This window comes from Papaver somniferum, chromosome 11, assembly GCF_003573695.1.
Source record: "Papaver somniferum cultivar HN1 chromosome 11, ASM357369v1, whole genome shotgun sequence".
Lineage (NCBI taxonomy): Eukaryota > Viridiplantae > Streptophyta > Magnoliopsida > Ranunculales > Papaveraceae > Papaver > Papaver somniferum.
In genome coordinates this window covers 114,881,844-114,899,846 of record NC_039368.1, presented here as the reverse complement: position 1 = coordinate 114,899,846, position 18,003 = coordinate 114,881,844, and positions in this window count along the sequence as shown.

Here is an 18,003-nt window from a genome sequence, read left to right as displayed (position 1 = left end):
TGTATCTCCTTGTAGAAAATATAAATTATCATGTCTTTCACCCGTCATCTTCAAACTATCATCGTAGTATATCTTCAAGAGTCCATATTCTGCAGCATACTTATCCCAAGAGATTCAAGTACTCCTGATGAAATCAAACTTTTTCTCAAATCTGAAACATGGCTGACCTCTGAAAGTGTTGTCGTAACACCATGCGAAGGAACCTGTACCGTACCAACACCAACTCTTTACAAGCATTAGAATTACCCATCATAATAGTACCACCATTCACCTCCCGGTAAGTGGTTAAACAATCCTTAGTAGGACACATATGATACGAAGAACCGGAATCAAGCATCCAACCATCATTGAGATAACTCTTTGAAGTAACATTTAATAATTCCTGATCAAAACCATACATTGGGTCTTTTAAAATTTCACTTCCTTCAGCAACGAAGCAACAACATTCTTCGAATCTGATTTATCATGTTTCTCATCTCTTTCCTTAAGCTTGAGATTATCAACACGTATATGACCAGATTTGCGACAATATTAACACTCAATATCGTTCTTCTTATAATTGGAACGATTCATTGGCTTTAACTTCTTATTAATATTAACATTATTTTCTCTATCAACAAACAATCCCTCGGTGTGTGCTTCATCGATAAACTCTTGTTTCCTTAACGCCTTAGCTTGTAAAGCAAAGACCACATCATCAAAAACCAACTTATTGTCTTCTTCGGTTTTCGCACTCAGTAAGTAGTCGACGAAGCGTCATACGGCGGAGGTAAAAAACATAATAAAATCATAGATTTATTCGTATCAAATATAGTGATACTGATATTAGACAAATTAGAATATATCTTATTAAACTCATAAATATGACCAACCATAGACTTACCTAAAGACATCTCAAAGGCATGGTACTACGCTTCAAAAGCAGTTCTGAAGGCAAATCCTTTTGCAAGTAGAGCTACTCTAAAATTATTCCACAACACCTCTGCAGAGATTTCACTCGAAAAGTTATGAATGATATTCTTCGACAAACATAAAATAATATTTGAACACGCCTCCAAATCAAGGTCATCCCACTAAAATTATACTAGGAAACTTAAGCGTAGCCAAATAAGGAAACATATAACTTAACCAAATCAGGAAACCTCTAGCTTTACCAAAATAAGGAAACTCCCAGACGATTCTAGATTATTCTAGAACCTTCCTAAAAATCAACAACATCTAACAATTTATTATTCTTTCTCTCCTTTATTTTTAGTGCAACGAGCTACATTTTGCTTCAATCTCATACTCTATTTCACTTAAAGAGTTCGGTAGCAATGTGCACAACATTTTGGGGTTTTCCAATTCAAAATCCAGAGAAAAACAGGGCTTTTAAAAGTTCTTTTTTATCTTTGTGATTTCATAGCTTCACAACTTGCTGGAAGAAGTTTGGGTTATCACTGTGATTTTATTTTTCTTCTACTTCTTTGTTTGGTTCTTATTTTTCTTCTTCCTTTTTAACAATACCCAACAATCAACATGTCTTTCCATAAAAATTTTAATTGATTTCTAGTAACACCCTATTACTATCAATTTCTATTTGGATTTGAAGATAAAAATTTCTAATTACACAACTCATTGATTTGTTTGTGTATTTTTTTATGGTTTTGTTTGTGAGATCTATTTGGACTTTGGAGTATGGATCAATTCTTTGGACTTGATGCTCAACAACTAACAACAACAATTGATGACACAATTTGGGTTTCCTATTGTATGATTGATACTGTTAATAAATTATTGTTCTTACATGGCTATTGGAAGAAAGATTTTATTTTTTTTTTGAAAAGAATCTAGTAATACTCTATGTATTGCCGCTTGTTTGTGCATAGGATTGTTGTCAAGTTAAAGATATTGAGATTGTTCACGTTTAAACTGATATTAGATCAAGAAAATTAATGATGAGAATAATAAGTGTCACCGACTTGAGAATGTATTTGGTTCCCCTTAATATCTCTAAGTTTTGCAGAAAAGTTCATCTTTATGTGCAATCTAACCATTGTTTGGGCTTAGTGTTTCTGTTGTTTTTATTTTGCTGGTATAAAATCCTTTTGAGGTAGTGCAACTCTTACAATTTTGTTCGTAATATGATTTTTTTTGGATTAATTGTAGGGATTTTCAGTTTATGGGTTTGAGCTTAGCTGGACTTGTGAATGTACACTGGTTTGTCGGTTCAAATGTACATTTGTTTGTTTATTTTTTTTTGTTAAGATTGCACTTGTTAGTTCAAATGTATGTATGTTTACTTGTGAATTTATAATTTCTCCATGCATTTTCATTACTAGTAAATTTTCAATACCTCCAATGTTAATCAAGTTTTGTGTTTGATTTCGTCTTCCTCCGTGTTTTTCGATTTTTATGTTTAATTTTGTCTTTTGTTTGATGTTAGATGCATTTTAGTGTCATCTTATTTTAGATTAGTACCGGCTAGATCCCAGTTGTTAATCATATTTAGTTTGATTTAATAAGATTAGATTTTAGTGGATTTGTCATCATCGGTCACCTTGATTTCAAAGTAGAAGAAATTTAATTCGAATCCGATGTAGATATTAGCTAGAATTGACTAAAAATTCTTGATTTCCAAAATTTAAAAAGATATAGTGGGTGGATACTAAATGTGAGACATTTTTTATGATTTTCTTTGAGATTATTCGAGTTTCCAAAGCATAGTCATACCAAACTTTGAAAGGTCCCTAGGCGAAATATGAAAATATGGGTTATATATATATATATATATAATTCTGTATGGATAAAACTAGATAAAAGTATCATGTTTGGTAAAGATTTGAATTTTTGCATTCTTTAATGTGAACACATCTATTATTACATCATAATTCTACCTTATAAACCTGATATATAGAAATATACCGAAACAAAAAGACGAAGTAATTTATTTACCTGAACACAAACACAATAGCTATTAAAAAAATAAATAATGTTTGCACAAAAATATTAACGGTAATTAGAGTTTACACAAAAAAAACTTTTAGAAGATGTATTTACCCACAATATTAGGTATTATTGTAGTTAATTAAATATAAGGGTATATATGTTTTTCCAACCAAACAATATTCCACTTTTGTCCTCCAATGAATATTTATCCACATCTATTGTATTTTATTTCAAGACTTTTTTTCTTCTTCGAATAGGTTCCTTTTATTATGATTTCAAAATTTTCTTTTTAACACATGAGACACATTTTCATAATTAAGCTAGTATTAATACACAAATATAATACATTAAGATATTTTGAATATTTTATTTTCGTTTTCAGAATATTTCATGGTTAATTTTAAGAGTTGAGATCTTTATGTAGTCTTTGTTAATAATATATCTTTAAGGACTGCAGAACATAAGAGCGAGAATCTGTTAGAACTTCTCAGTAAATCATCGAGAGCTCCTAGGATTTTTGAAGAGGCTTAGGAAACAGTTCCACCAAGATAATTCCGGAAGAAGGTTATATCCAAAAAACTTTTTTCATCCGAAGCTCTTTGAAAAACGACTCCTGATCTTCTCAATTCCAGTACATTGGGGGTGCCTTTTAAACCCTCGCAACAACAAATTGGTGTCGAGTATTTCTTAAACATCTTAGGAAGACATGGTTCCAAAGTTGCGAAAATACAACCTTTGATCTTTGGACACATTGACATTGGTGGAACCGGTGCCTCTTCAGCAACACTAGGAGGTCTCAAAGACTTGTGGAGAAATTCTAGGAAACTCCTACTTCCATGTTCTCCTAACCTTAATTCACTGAGAGTTTTCTTCTCCTTCTTCAATGTACATAACATGGTTAAAAAATTGAAACATAAATCAGTTAAAAACCTTTCTTCTTGAAAATTCTCGGCTGCTGTTAAGGTAAATAGTTTTTTCAGGAGAAAATACGACATCTGATTTTCATAAATCAGAAAATCCAAAAAACACTTTTCCAGATACCAGATAGTCTGGGATAACAATTGTGCTTGAGACCCATTTGATTTTAGCATCTCCATGATAAACAAACTATCTATGATGAGAACCATTATCATATCTTCTTTCTTCAAACTTGTTGAATAACAATCTTTAACCTTCTGGAATTTACTACTGACCACTTCGTAGCACTCTTGATAAATATCAGAAGAAGTAAAATTATCACATGGGAAAGTTTGTTCTTTCAGGAAAACTATGTTTTCCATTTGAAAAAATATTGTTTTTCAAAGATCAACACAAAAAATTACACAGGCAAAATCCTAGTCTGGTTTTATGTATTTTCTTCTTTCGAACTTGAAAATTATCATTGTCTTATTTTTCATCTCGAGAGAATCTCTCACTCTGTTTTTCTAATTCTCTTTATGATATGTGCTTATTTTATATATTGTTGTTGTCTTCGTATTTCACATGAATATTGTAAGCAAAAAAAACAAACAATAGAGACCCTTCATCATTGATTATAATGAGAGAGATATTGTGGATAACACACCGTGTATGAACCATTGAGACATGTGAGAGAGTGTATAAGAAGGGCTCTTATTGTAGAAAAGATGATTAAAGTCCACAGGAAACTAGACATTGACTAGTATAGTTCCTCTTGACGTTAATGTTCGAAACATGCCTGGTACTTCCTCGCGACGGTTTCCCAGATTGGACTAGACTGTTTGGAACAACTAGTAATCCATTACTACTAACTTCAACTTCCCAGGGTTGATCTAAGATTATCTCCAAAGCATTATTTTGAAGCATTATCTTATGTATTGAAAATCATTTAGTAGTTTTAAAATGAAACTCTTGGATTTAGAGTGAGTTAACATCAGGAATTGGCATGACTTGTGATATGAAATCTTTTATGAAGGAAACAATACTTGAATATCACATTGTCATGGATTTGCTGAGATTTAATTCACCATCTGTTGTGTTACTGTATTTTTATTTGTTCTCACGATATAGTTAGTTTACCATCATCCATAAAGTGAGTTGTGTCTTTTCCCTCTGATGAGTTTTACCAAGCGAGTAACCCTTTAAAACAAAAAGAAAAACAATGTGTAACCTCCAGCCGTAACAACTAATATCAAACTTGACCGTAACATAAAAGAATTTTCTTTTTCATTAAATTTGTGAGGCCGAAGGGTATTCTAGTCGTGGAAAAATATGTAATTCCAAAGTCAAATCAAAACTTTCTATTTTCTACATGAAATTTTGTATTTTGGGTTTTATATATACACTATCTTAATGATGAGTTTCTAGAAGAGAGAAAACTCAGTTTTGGGTTTTCTAGAAATTTTTACTTAAAGAATCATATAAATCATAGAATAAACATTATGATTAATAGAAGATGAAAAGACAAATACTATAATTAAGAAAAAAATAATAAATATGGTTTATTATTATTATTACTAAGAGTGGTATTAGTGTAGGATTTATACTTAAGTAGGGAGAAAAAGAATTAGAGAATTTAGAAAACCAAAGCTAGAGAGAATGGAGAAGGAGAAGAAGATGGGGTTCTTAAGGAGAAATTTTAATTAGGAAAATCCGTGGAGGATCATTGGAATTGAGGTAGAATGCGAACCCCCCTTCTATTTGATGTTTTACTTTGGGTGCTTATTTCGTATGAATATATATTATTAGGTTTCAACCTTATTCATCTTAACAATAACTAGTTCAAATGGCTCAAATCAAACTAGTTAAAGAGTTGTTCAATTGCTATATTCTCATAGAAGTATACAAGAACACAATTGAAGCAAACTCGGTTTGATTCGATCGAATCAATTCATGAACATTATAGCCACAGTTTGCAAAGATTGCATTCCTTATTATATAAATGTATTTGTTCATGTTACAACCGATTTTATAACTTCAACCACTCAAGTATGCAAACGGGTACGCATACTTAAGTAGCCGGACCAAGTTTGGTTTTCGCCAGTATGCGAACGGGTACGCATACCTCCAAACCCAACAGAATTTCTCGGACAATAACCTTACGCTAGTACGCATACTTAGGTTCCCGGAATTCACAAACCAACAGGTATGCATACGGGTATGCATATTGTGGTTCCTGAACATGGATTACATATATGCAAGAGTGCATAACATGTTTAAAATCCAATGTTGGTTAAGTGTTCTAAACTATTATTTCAATCATTGAAACTTTCTTAGAGGATGACAATAATTGTTTTCACACACTATTAGCATCAAAGCAATTTTCAAGTTATTGAAATAATCATAATTAAACATTCCAAGTCTACACTAAATGATTGTATCACACAAACCATGTAAGACGTTACTCGGAAATTTTCACATGATCATCTTTTGACTTTCGGCAAGAATATAAGATGAACTTGGTCGAAGCGAAAGCTTGCCGACACATATTTCAAGAAATATGTAAGCGAGTCAGCTCGAAATATCAAATGTGCATAATAGAAAACTATATAGCACTACGGCTTAGGTCTCAACATAGGAGATAGAGTATAAATAGACTTTCCAAGTGATTGATGAGTTTCAGTCTCCATATACCTTTTGTTGATGAAGTTCCACAAGCTCTCCTTAGTAGTTCTCCGTCTTCAAATGATGAATGTCGTGAAGTCTAATGCTCAACTATACAATATATCCTAGTCCGAGACATGTATAGGTAAACTAGCAATCAACACTTATTGAAAAAGCGGGGGTCTAAAAACCACACCCAACAATTCGTTTGGAAATCCGAGAGGACTTACTCCAATATACTTTCAAGAGAATCAACTAGACAGTTAGACTCAATCTATAGGAAAGTATATCAAAGAGCGATATCTCTATTTCTCAATTCAATTCCCAATCAAACAAATAAGAATTTGCGAGCCCGATTGAATAAGAAAAAATAACTTGAACGGTACCAAAGACCAATGTTCAAGTGTCAATCAATTTATATGAACAACCAAAGGTTGGATTATCTAATTGATTGATATTAACGCACAATTTGTGATATTTCTATTATATAACAAAATATAATGCGGAAAAGAAATGACACAGATACCATAATTTTATCAACGAGGAAAACCGCAAATGCAGAAAACCTCCGGGACCTAGTGCAGCTTTAAACACCACACTGTATTAAGCCTCTACAGACACTAGCCTACTACCAATGAACTTAGGACTGGACTGTAGTTGAACCCTAATCAATCTCACACTGGTTCAAGGTACAGTTGCGCTCCTTACCTCTCTGATCCCAGCAGGATACTGCGCACTTGATTCCCTAAGCTATCTCACCCACAACTAAGAGTTGTTAAGACCCAAAGTCGAAGACTTGATAAACAAATCTGTCTCACACAGAAAAGTCTATTGGAATAGATAAATCTGTCTCCAACAGAAATACCTATGAGTTTTGTTCCGTCTTATGATAAATCAAGGTGAACAGGAACCAATTGATTTACCGGACTTATATTCCCGAAGAAAAGCCTAGTATTAATTTTAATCGTATGGAAGCGAAATAAGATATACTGGAATCACAAATGATGAAACGAAGATGTTTGTGACTAATTTTTATCTTGCCTATCGGAGAATAAATCTCAAGTCAATCTTAAAGAAGATTGTACTCAATACGATAGAAACATCAAGATCAGATCAGGCAACCACAGAGAAAATAGTTGGGTCTGGCTTCACAATCACAATGAAGTCTTCAAGTCGTGAACCTACAGGGTTTCGTGAAAAAGCTAAGGTTAAAGGAGAATCGACTCTAGTATCACACAGAAGTGTGGGGATTAGGTTTCCCAATTGCTATAGTTCTCCTTTATATATTTGAAAAATCAGGGTTTGCAATCTAAGTTACCTTGGTAACAAAGCATTCAATATTCACCGTTAGATGAAAACCTTATTAGATTCAAGCTAATATCTTTCAACCGTTAGATTGAACTTTGCTTGTTATAAACAAATGAAATGTAGCTTCACTTAGGTTTGAGTAACCGTACCTGAACGTGTACACCAAGTTGGCTCAACAATAGTTAACCGAAGTTAGCCATATGAATACTCTCATATCAGCCTTGTTCATCTAAACCATAACTAGTTCAAATGACTCAAATGAAACTAGCTAAAGAGTTTTTCAATTGCTATATTCTCATAGAAGTATACAAGAACACAATTGAAGCAAAATCGGTTTGATTCACTCGAATCAATTCATGAGCATTATAGCCACGTTTTGCAAAGATTGCATTCCTTATTATATAAATGTATTAGTTCATGTACACAACCGATTTTAGAACTTTAACCTTCAAGTATGCAAATGGGTACGCATACTTGAAATACCCGGACCAAGATTGGGTTTCGCCCGTACGCAAACGGGTACGCGTACTTCCAATCCCAGTATAAAAACTCGGACATGAACCTCACGCCAGTACGTGTACGAGTACGCATACTTAGGTTCCCGGATTTCTCAAACCAACAGGTACGCACACGTGTATGCATAATATGGTTCCCGTACATGGATTACATATATGCAAGAGTGCACAACATGTCACAATTCAATAATGGTTAAGTTTTCTAAACTCTTATTTCAATCATTGAAACTTTATTAGAGGATGACAATAGCCGTTTTCACACACTATTAGCATCAAGGCAATTTTCAAGTTATTGAAATAATCATAACGAAACATTCCAAGTCTACACCAAATGATTGTATCACACAAACTATGTAAGATGTTACTCGGCAATTTTCACATGATCATCTTTTGAATTTCGTCAAGAATATAAGATAAACTTGGTCGAACCGAAAGCTTACTATTGATGGTGGTTTTTAGTTTAGGGTTAAAATCGTAAAACCTTAGTCAAACAGTGACGCCACGCCAGAGTAATAATGTCGCCACTAGCACATTTATTAAACAGTTCAATATGTTTGCGTAAAATTACCGGGGTAACTTTTTTTTATGTAAATGCCATGCTCCACGGCAGAGCCCTCGGTACTGACTGGCATCATCTCTACACATGCCAGCCGCGCATGCTATCCAAACGTGCCAATCACGCGTGCCACATATTTTAAACTAGGGTTTCGACACGCTAAACCCTAATAGCCATATCTCCGCGCCAAAGGCATGCCAACCATGCCATCCGCACCACCATGCCAATGGCATGCCATACCAGCCACATCTCCGCGCCGAAGGCATGCCAACCATGCCAGCCACACCACTGTGCCAATGGCATGCCATGCCAGCCACATCTCCGTGCCAAAGGCATGCCAATCATGCCAGCCGCACCATAGTGCCAAGGGCATGCCATGCCAGCCACACCTCCGCGCCAAAGGCATACAAACCATGCCAGCCGCACCATAGTGCCAATGGCATGCCATGCCAGCCACACCTCCGCGCCAAAGGCATGCCAACCATATCAGCCACACCACCGTGCCAATGGCATGCCATGCCAGCCACATCTTCGCGCCAAAGACATTCCAACCATGCCAGCCGCACCACCGTGCCAGTGGCATGCCATGCCAGCCACATCTCCGTGCCAAAGGCATGCCAACCATGCCAGCCGCACCACCGTACCAATGGCATGCCATGCCAGCCACATCTCCGCGCCAAAGGCATGCCAACCATGCCAGCCGCACCACTGTGCCAATGGCATGCCATGCCAGCCACATCTCCGCTCCAAAGGCATGCCAACCATGCCAGCAGCATCACTGTGCCAATGGCATGCCATGCCAGCCACATCTCAGCGCCAAAGGCATACGAACTATGCCAGCCGAACCATAATGCCAATGGCATGCCATACCAGCCACACCTCCGCACCCAAGCCATCCCGCCATGCCGGCCATGCCTCCATGTCGCTGGCTTCCAAACGAAGGGTTGCAACAATCAACAACCATCCTTCCTTCTGAGATGCAAATCTCAGCCGTCCAAGTTCGCCACCAAACGCGTGGAAAATTTTGGCCCAATGCCAAGCCCTAATTTTGGCCGCGCCTAAACTATGCCAAAACCCTAATTTTGGTCGCGCCTAAAGCTATGCCGAAATCCTAGCTTGGCCGTGCCTAAACCATGCCAAAGCCATGCCGGCCATGCCTCCATGCCGCTGGCTGCCAAATGAAGGGTTGCAACAATCAACGAACACCCTTCCTTCTGAGATGCAAATCTCAGCCATCCAAGTTCGCCACCAAACGCGTGGGAACTTTTGGCCCAATGCCAAGCCCTAATTTTGGCCGCGCTTAATCTATGACAAAACCCTAATTTTGGCCGCGCCTAAAACTGTGCCAAAATCCTAGCTTGGCCGCGCCCAAACCATGCCAAAGCCATGCCGGCCATGCCTCCATGCCACTGGCTGCCAAACGAAGGGTTGCAATAATCAACAACTATCCTTCCTCCTGAGATGCAGATCTCAGCCGTACAAACTTGCCACCAAACGAATTGTGGAAATCTCTAGGCTACGGTGCCAAAGCCTTAATTTGGCCACGCCAAAGCCATGTCGGACATGCCTCCATGCCGCTGGCTTCCAAACGGAAGGTTGCAACAATCAACGACTATCCTTCCTCTTGAGATGCATATCTTAGCCGTACAAACTTGCCACCAAACGACTTGTGGCAACTTTTGGCTACGCTGCCAACTCTTTGGCCACAAAAAATACTTAGCTATGTCAATTCTTTGGTCATGGCACCAAACCCTAATTAGCCATGCCAAGAGCATGCGCAAGCCATGCCAGCACCGTGGCCACACCACTGGCTACCAACGGAAGATAACCACAATTAACGGCTAACCTTCCTCTCAAGATGCGAAATCTCGGCCGTCGAAAATAACCACTGAATCTGCAAGCCTCTCAATCTTAACTTTCCAAACAATAGCAACATGCTAAACTTTTTCCACGAAAACACTCGAGACATCAAAACATGTCACAAACTGGGGGATGCTCATCAGGGTATTGGTCTGGCGGTTTACAGCGTGCGGCGTACACTACGCCCATTACAAGAAAGTGTCATAAGAGTGAGGCGGTTAGTAAATACATGAAGTAATGGTGAAACGTTTCCCTCATTATGGAAACATCAATTCCAGGCGTTACCTGTTTCTTCTATTTACTCAACCGTTTCCACTTCTTACGAGACCGGGGTACGTTTTGTTGCGACTTGTATTAATAGGTCTCACCTATTTCCACCAAAATACAAGTTTTGGTCAGGAGAATACAACACTCAGAAATCACTTGTTAGCTTTCCCATCTGCTAGCTTTCCACTTTCTGATACAAGTCGTCAAACAACTACTCTTCCTGAATCAACTATTCTGGTCTCAACACTCTCTTCGCTTCCCTCCCTAAACCAACCCTTCTCCTTAACTTTGTGACCGAAGCAAGTCTGGAACGGCCATTTCTTGGTTTAGGCCGGATTTGTACAGATTTATCTCTCGAATCAAAGTACTCCTTTGTAGTACATTGTTTAGGGTTTAAACTCGTTTCTCACCCACACACTCGAAATTACCAAAATCAGCAGAAACTGTTTTCACCTTCAAATAATTGGCGACCATAGTGGGAGATTAATCTATCGGTCACAATATGAATTCCCGATTTCTGATTCCATCTTTTCAAACCAGATATCGAGATGATGGAAGCATACTAGCCGCCGCTTCGGTTATCAAACGACTCTGGAACGACTGAGGACTTAGGAATGATTGGGAACTTTTCACAGTCACGGCTCCGCCGCCCATAAAAACTCAGATTTACATCTGGGAGATCAATTTTGTTGGGAGACTCTAAAAAGCAAGTAAATATCGTCAGACGAGTTGCATGTTATACTACCTAGAATTTTCACATAGATAGTAGAAACCGACAGCCATTCTATCCCCATGTTTCATCCCATACTTTATATTGACAACACAATATTCACAACTCCATGACTCTCCTGGGGTATTTATGCCACATATAGTCATAACCAAAAACATCATTATTCTAAAAAAAAAAAAATCATTCCAAAAGAATAATCCAAAACCCTCATAGGAGACGATTATCTATCAATTCAAATCGAACCATGAACCAGGCACTCTGTTCGCCTTTCAAAAAAAAGAGCCTAAATAAAGAAGTTCAGAAGACAGGAGTACATTCAAGGAAAACCATTTAGTAATGGCTTGCTCTTCTTGGAGAAAGCCTCCTCCATGCTTTCGAGAGCCGTCCGTTTCAGCTTCAGCTCCGTGGACAACCTTTTGATCTCCGCCTCCTGTTGTGCGACCTCATCTGCGGAAGAGCCTTCAGCCGCTGTGGTCTGCAACTTTTCGATCTCAGAGAAACCTTCAAAAAACCAGGGAATGTTGAACCTGTGGTCTACGCACAAATCATGATGGAACTTCCATCTTGAGACCACGTCCTCAGAAACGCTATGGCCAGTCACTTTGCACATGTCGTCAATCGAAGATAAAGCTTCCTCCATACGCTTGACCAACGCAAACCGACTAGTAACATTTTTTGGTTGTGGCGATGTGTCCATACCTTTCCCATATCTTGGTATATAACGTCTCGTATTTGGCTGGCACGCTGAAGCCGCCGATCAACACATGATCTGGATAAGGAACTAAGTATGGAGGAGCGAAAACGGCGCCCGCATCCGAAACGACAACTGGAAAGGTATTCCTAACTACAATGGCGCCAGCGGTCGCTGGAGCACTCTCCTCTACTTGAGCCGCACATCTTCATCTTGATCGACCTCCATTTCCGGGTCTCCAGACGCATCTGCCACGGTTGAAGAGCTGTATCTCCACGGTTTTCCGCCTCGGGGCCATCTTCAGGAGCGGGTTCTCCCTGCGATATCGTGGTTTAGACATTTTTCAAAATAAAAAAAAAAAAGAGAAAGGAAGAAGAAGAATGCGTGGAAGACTCACTGATTCACTTTCAGACTGACTAGAAGAAGACTCCGCGTTGCTGTTGGAAGAGTTATTTTCATCATCACTAGATTCCAAGCTTTCCTCCTTTTCGAGCTCTTCTTCATCGCAAGAAGGCTCGGCATTGGCACCCTCTGCCGCGAGAGCCGCCATTCTCTGAGGCGCAACATTTCCACCCTCTGCTGCAAGAGCCTCCGTTTTCTGACTACGTGCAAGTTGGGCAAAGGCGTTCACGCCCTGGCTAAGGAATAAGGAAAGATTTTCATAACGAAAGAACTGTGCAATCCGACTGAGTGGGCAAGAAAAAGAATACGTACCCGAACGTTGGAAGAACTGAAAGTCACAAGGGCCGTTGAATCTGATCAAAAACCACCCGCGCGATCTTTTGACCTTCGCTCCTTCTTTTGGGGACTGTCCGTGTCCGTGTTGGGAGATTTCCGTTTGGGCGAGGAATGATCCCTTAACAATGGATGTCTTGCTAAAGTTGCAGCAGAAGGCTTACCACATGTATTCTTCACTACGTCGTTCACGAATCCATGAATGGCAAGGAACTCGTCCTGCCATAATATGTTATACTTAGAAGTTGTTGTCGAATTATGTGCCGATGGCAAGAAGGGAAGACTTATACTCGGCGCAAGAGCACTAGCATCAAGAACAGCTGGCAACAATTTTGCTAAAACGGCCGACTGACGAGAGAGCGGGACCCCTTGGTCAAATCCCATATGTCGAGCCGCCCTGTCAATGTTGTAAGAGACTGCCTGACAAGATCCTCGAAAGAAAGACGATACATAACCAGGCGTGAAAATTCGCATTAACACAACCTCCCCAATGCTCATATTTTTTTTCAAAAATCAAAGATGTATTCAGAACAGAGGAAAAAGTGTCTATTTGAACTATGGAGCCATGCACCGGAGCCCATGGACGAAAGTTGATTGTGTAGGAGTTGTCAAGGAAGTCAACCAGGTTCGAGCCAGATCTTGGGCGCCTGTTCACCCAGCGAAGTATCCTAGAACCACCCCAAGACTCGGGAAGTAAAGCCAGCGGTTTGGGAGTGCATTTCTCGAAATTCTCTTACAAACAAGCTTGAAGAAAAGCAACATGGACGTACGATTCCACTTTCATGTATCCGTTTGAAGCACGCATGTCCGCAACCAGATGATCCAAATGTGTGTACAAAGAACCGAGAAACAAGCCGCCAATGGGGAGAACAACACCTTTCGCTAATATGATTGAAAAAGTAATGAGACCATGTCTTATTTCCTTCTTACCAGAGCCGTCGTCAAAAATGTCCCTGGATAACCAAAGAACCAAGAATGCCGCGACATGAAGCGTACTATTCTTTTGATCTGTCTCTGACTCATCTGGGAACCATTGAGACACCCACCAGCTATAGAAACACCTCGTCTCGTTTTTCTTCCGGACAAAGCCTTTTGACTTCACAACGAGAGCAGCGTGCATTTGTTCTTCATCTTCAGACAAGGTGATATCAAGATTCCCTGTTATGGGAAGGTTCAGCAAGACAACCATACTTTTCAAAGAGACAGTCATTTCACCCACCTTCATATGGCCGTGTGAGTGTCTGGACACCATCGGGAGATGAAAGCAACTAAGCTCGGGATATCTTTCCTGATTTGAAGCGCCGCAGAAGCTGTGACAGCGCCAATGATTTGCGCTTTGATCAAATTTGCTTTTACGCAATCCTGACTTATCATGAATTGCATCCACGTGTCGAAATAATGCAACAGACTCTAACAGATTCTGAAGTAAATGGAAGAAGCAGGATACTTTTTCCTCTGAAGGAAAAATCGTATTACACAACCTGGTCGAACCGACTGGGTGTCTCCTTCACCCTCTGAACCGGTCAGAAGGACAAGCACAAACTTAGGATGATTTCTACTAGCTGTGGCGGACGTTGTGAAAAATTCATCATCTATGTTTGGCTTAGAGCTGCCAATATTTTTCAAAACCACGGCATGGATTTTCTCAGGTGACATCCTAACGAAACCTTCTTAAGCTGCTTACGCTTTCAACTACAACAAAGAAAGGGGTATGAATAGAAGTTACTACAAAGTGCATGAAAATTATTTTATCAACAACGGAGAATCCATTTTGGACGCGGACCAATTTGTTTTAAGTTGTAAGCCATAACGCTCATAACCAAAGAAATGGGAACTGACAAACTCTACGTTTCCGCTGAAAGAACGCCCCTTGCCAAAGTCGCACCTTGCAGCGGAAAGTATGCACCCATCCAAGAAAGCGCGCCCCACCGCGGAAACTATGCACACAGTCACCCCAAGGAAAAGGAGGAAACCTTAAAAACTATGTTTTCGTGGGAAAGGAATTGGTGGCAGTCACCTGCCCGTGCACGCCTATTTTGCATAATAATTGAGGTGGCTAACATTACTGCGGTGTGCACGCTGAAATATTTCTACAAGTTAATGGAAGATACACATATGGCTAGGGTTTGCACCAATACAAAAAAAAAAGATTGAAAGAGAAACGCTGGAATACATACCTGGAATATGCTTGACCTATTTATTTCTACCACTCTACCGCTAGCGCAAGGACGTGAGAACAAAGATACGAGATAAAAAGGAGAGCAAACCCTTTTATAGGCATGATACTTTGGAATTTGAATAAGGAAAGGATATTTGAGTTATGTATGGAAAAAGGCACTTGGGACTGCAAGAACAAGATTCACGGTGCCAACAATCCGCGCCACGCCAAGCCAGCCCGTGCCAAGCCAACGTCGCGCCATGCCAGCACCCACACCGTTCCCTACCAGCACCCACGTCACACCAATCCAGCGCTGGAGCCCATGCCAACGCTCACGCCATGCCAAGCCCATGCCAACGGCTTTCCAAACCAAGCCAGCAATGCCAACAACTACGCGTTCCCCAGCCTAGCCAAGCTGACGCCAACTGCTTGCATACCGGACATCAACAACCACTACCACTCCGCGGCCTAGCTAGCAGCACAATGAGCAGAATCTACGCAAAGCCACCAACACAAGAATCACGAATTCTCCTTACCTCTCGAAAAGGTTAGATGGATCTTCCTGACCATATTTTCATGACTTGCCATTTCGTTTTGTCCTTGTCTGTCACCATATTATGCTTACCTCACAACATGTCCCTGTTCCGAGATAAGCAGGGGACTTAATGTTGATGGTGGTTTTTAGTTTAGGGTTAAAATCGTAAAACCTTAGTCAAACAATGACGTCACACTTGAATAATAAAGTCGCCACTAGCACATTTACTAAACCATTCAACAACATGTCTGCGTAAAATTTACGGGGTACCTTTTTTAAAATGTAAATGTCATGCTCCACGGCAGAGCCCTCAGTACTGACTGACATCATCTCTACACATGCCAGCCGCGTATGCTATCCAAACGTTCCAATCACGCGTGCCACATACTTTAAACTAGGGTTTCGACATGCTAAACCCTAAAAGCCATATCTCCGCGCCAAAGGCATGCCAACCATGCCAGCCGCACCACCGTGCCAATAGCATGCCATGCCAGCCACATATCCGCGCCAAAGGCATGCCAACCATGCCAGCCGCACCACTGTACCAATGGCATGCCATGTCATCCACATCTACGCGCCAAAGGCATGTCAATCATGCCAGCTGCACCATAGTGCCAATGGCATGCCACGCCAGCCACACCTCCGCGCTAAAGGCATACCAACCATGCCAGCCGCACCATAGTGCCAATGGCATGCCATGCCAGCCACACCTCCGTGCCAAAGGCATGCCAGCCACATCTCCGTGCCAAAGGCATGCCAGCCGCACCACCGTGCCAATGGCATGCCATGCCAACCACATCTCCACGCCAAAGGCATGCCAACCATGCCAGCCGCACCACTGTGCCAATGGTATTCCATGCCAGCCACATCTCCGCGCCAAAGGCATGCCAACCATGCCAGCCGCACCACTGTGCCAATGGCATGCCATGCCAGCCGCATCTCTGTGCCAAAGGCATGCCAACCATGCCAGCCGCACCACTATGCCAATGGCATGCCATGCCAGCCACATCTTCGCGCCAAAGACATACGAACCATGCCAGCCGCGCCATAGTGCCAATGGCATGCCATGCCAGCCAGACCTCCGCACCAAAGCCATGTCGGCCATGCCTCCATGCCGCTGGCTGCCAAACGAAGTGTTGCAACAATCAATGGCCACCCTTTCTTCTGAGATGCAAATCTCAGCCGTCTAAGTTCGCCACCAAACGCGTGGAAACTTTTGGCCCAATGCCAAGCCCTAATTTTGGCCGCGCCTAAACTATGCCAAAACCCTAATTTTGGTCGTGCCTAAAAATATGCCAAAATCGTAGCTTGGCAGTGCCTAAACCATTCCAAAGCCATGTCGGCCATGCCTCCATGCCGCTGGCTGCCAAACGAAAGGTTGCAACAATCAACGGCCACCCTTCCTTCTAAGATGCATATCTCAGCCATCCAAGTTCGCCACCAAATGCGTGGAAACTTTTTTCCCAATGCCAAACCCTAATTTTGGCCGCTCCTAAACTATGCCAAAACCCTAATTTTGGCCGCGCCTAAAACTATGCCAAAATCCAAGCTTGGTCGCGCCTAAACCATGCCAAAGCCATGCCGGCCATGCCTCCATGAGGCTGGTTGCCAAACGAAGGGTTGCAACAATCAACGGCCACCCTTCCTTCTGAGATGCAAATCTCAGCCATCCAAGTTCGCCACCAAACGCGTGGAAACTTTTGGCCCAATTCCAAGCCCTAATTTTGGTCGCGCCTAAACTACGCCAAAACCCTAATTTTGTCCGCGCCTAAAACTATGTCAAAATCCTAGCTTGGACGCTCCTAAACCATACCAAATCCATGCCTCCATGTCGTTGGCTTCCAAACGAAGGGTTGCACAATCAACGACTATCCTTCCTCCTGACATGCAGATCTCAGCCGTACAAACTTGCCACTAAACGAATTGTGGCAATCTCTTGGCTACGGTGCCAACTCTTGGCCACGATGCCAAATCCCTAATTTGGCCACGCCAAAGCCATGATTTCCATGCCTCCATGCCGCTAGCTTCCAAACGGAAGGTTGCAACAATCAACGGCGATCCTTCCTCCTGAGTTGCAGATCTTAGCCGTACAAATTTGCCACCAAACGACTTGTTGCAACCCTTGGCTACGCCACATACTTAGCTATGTCAATTCTTTG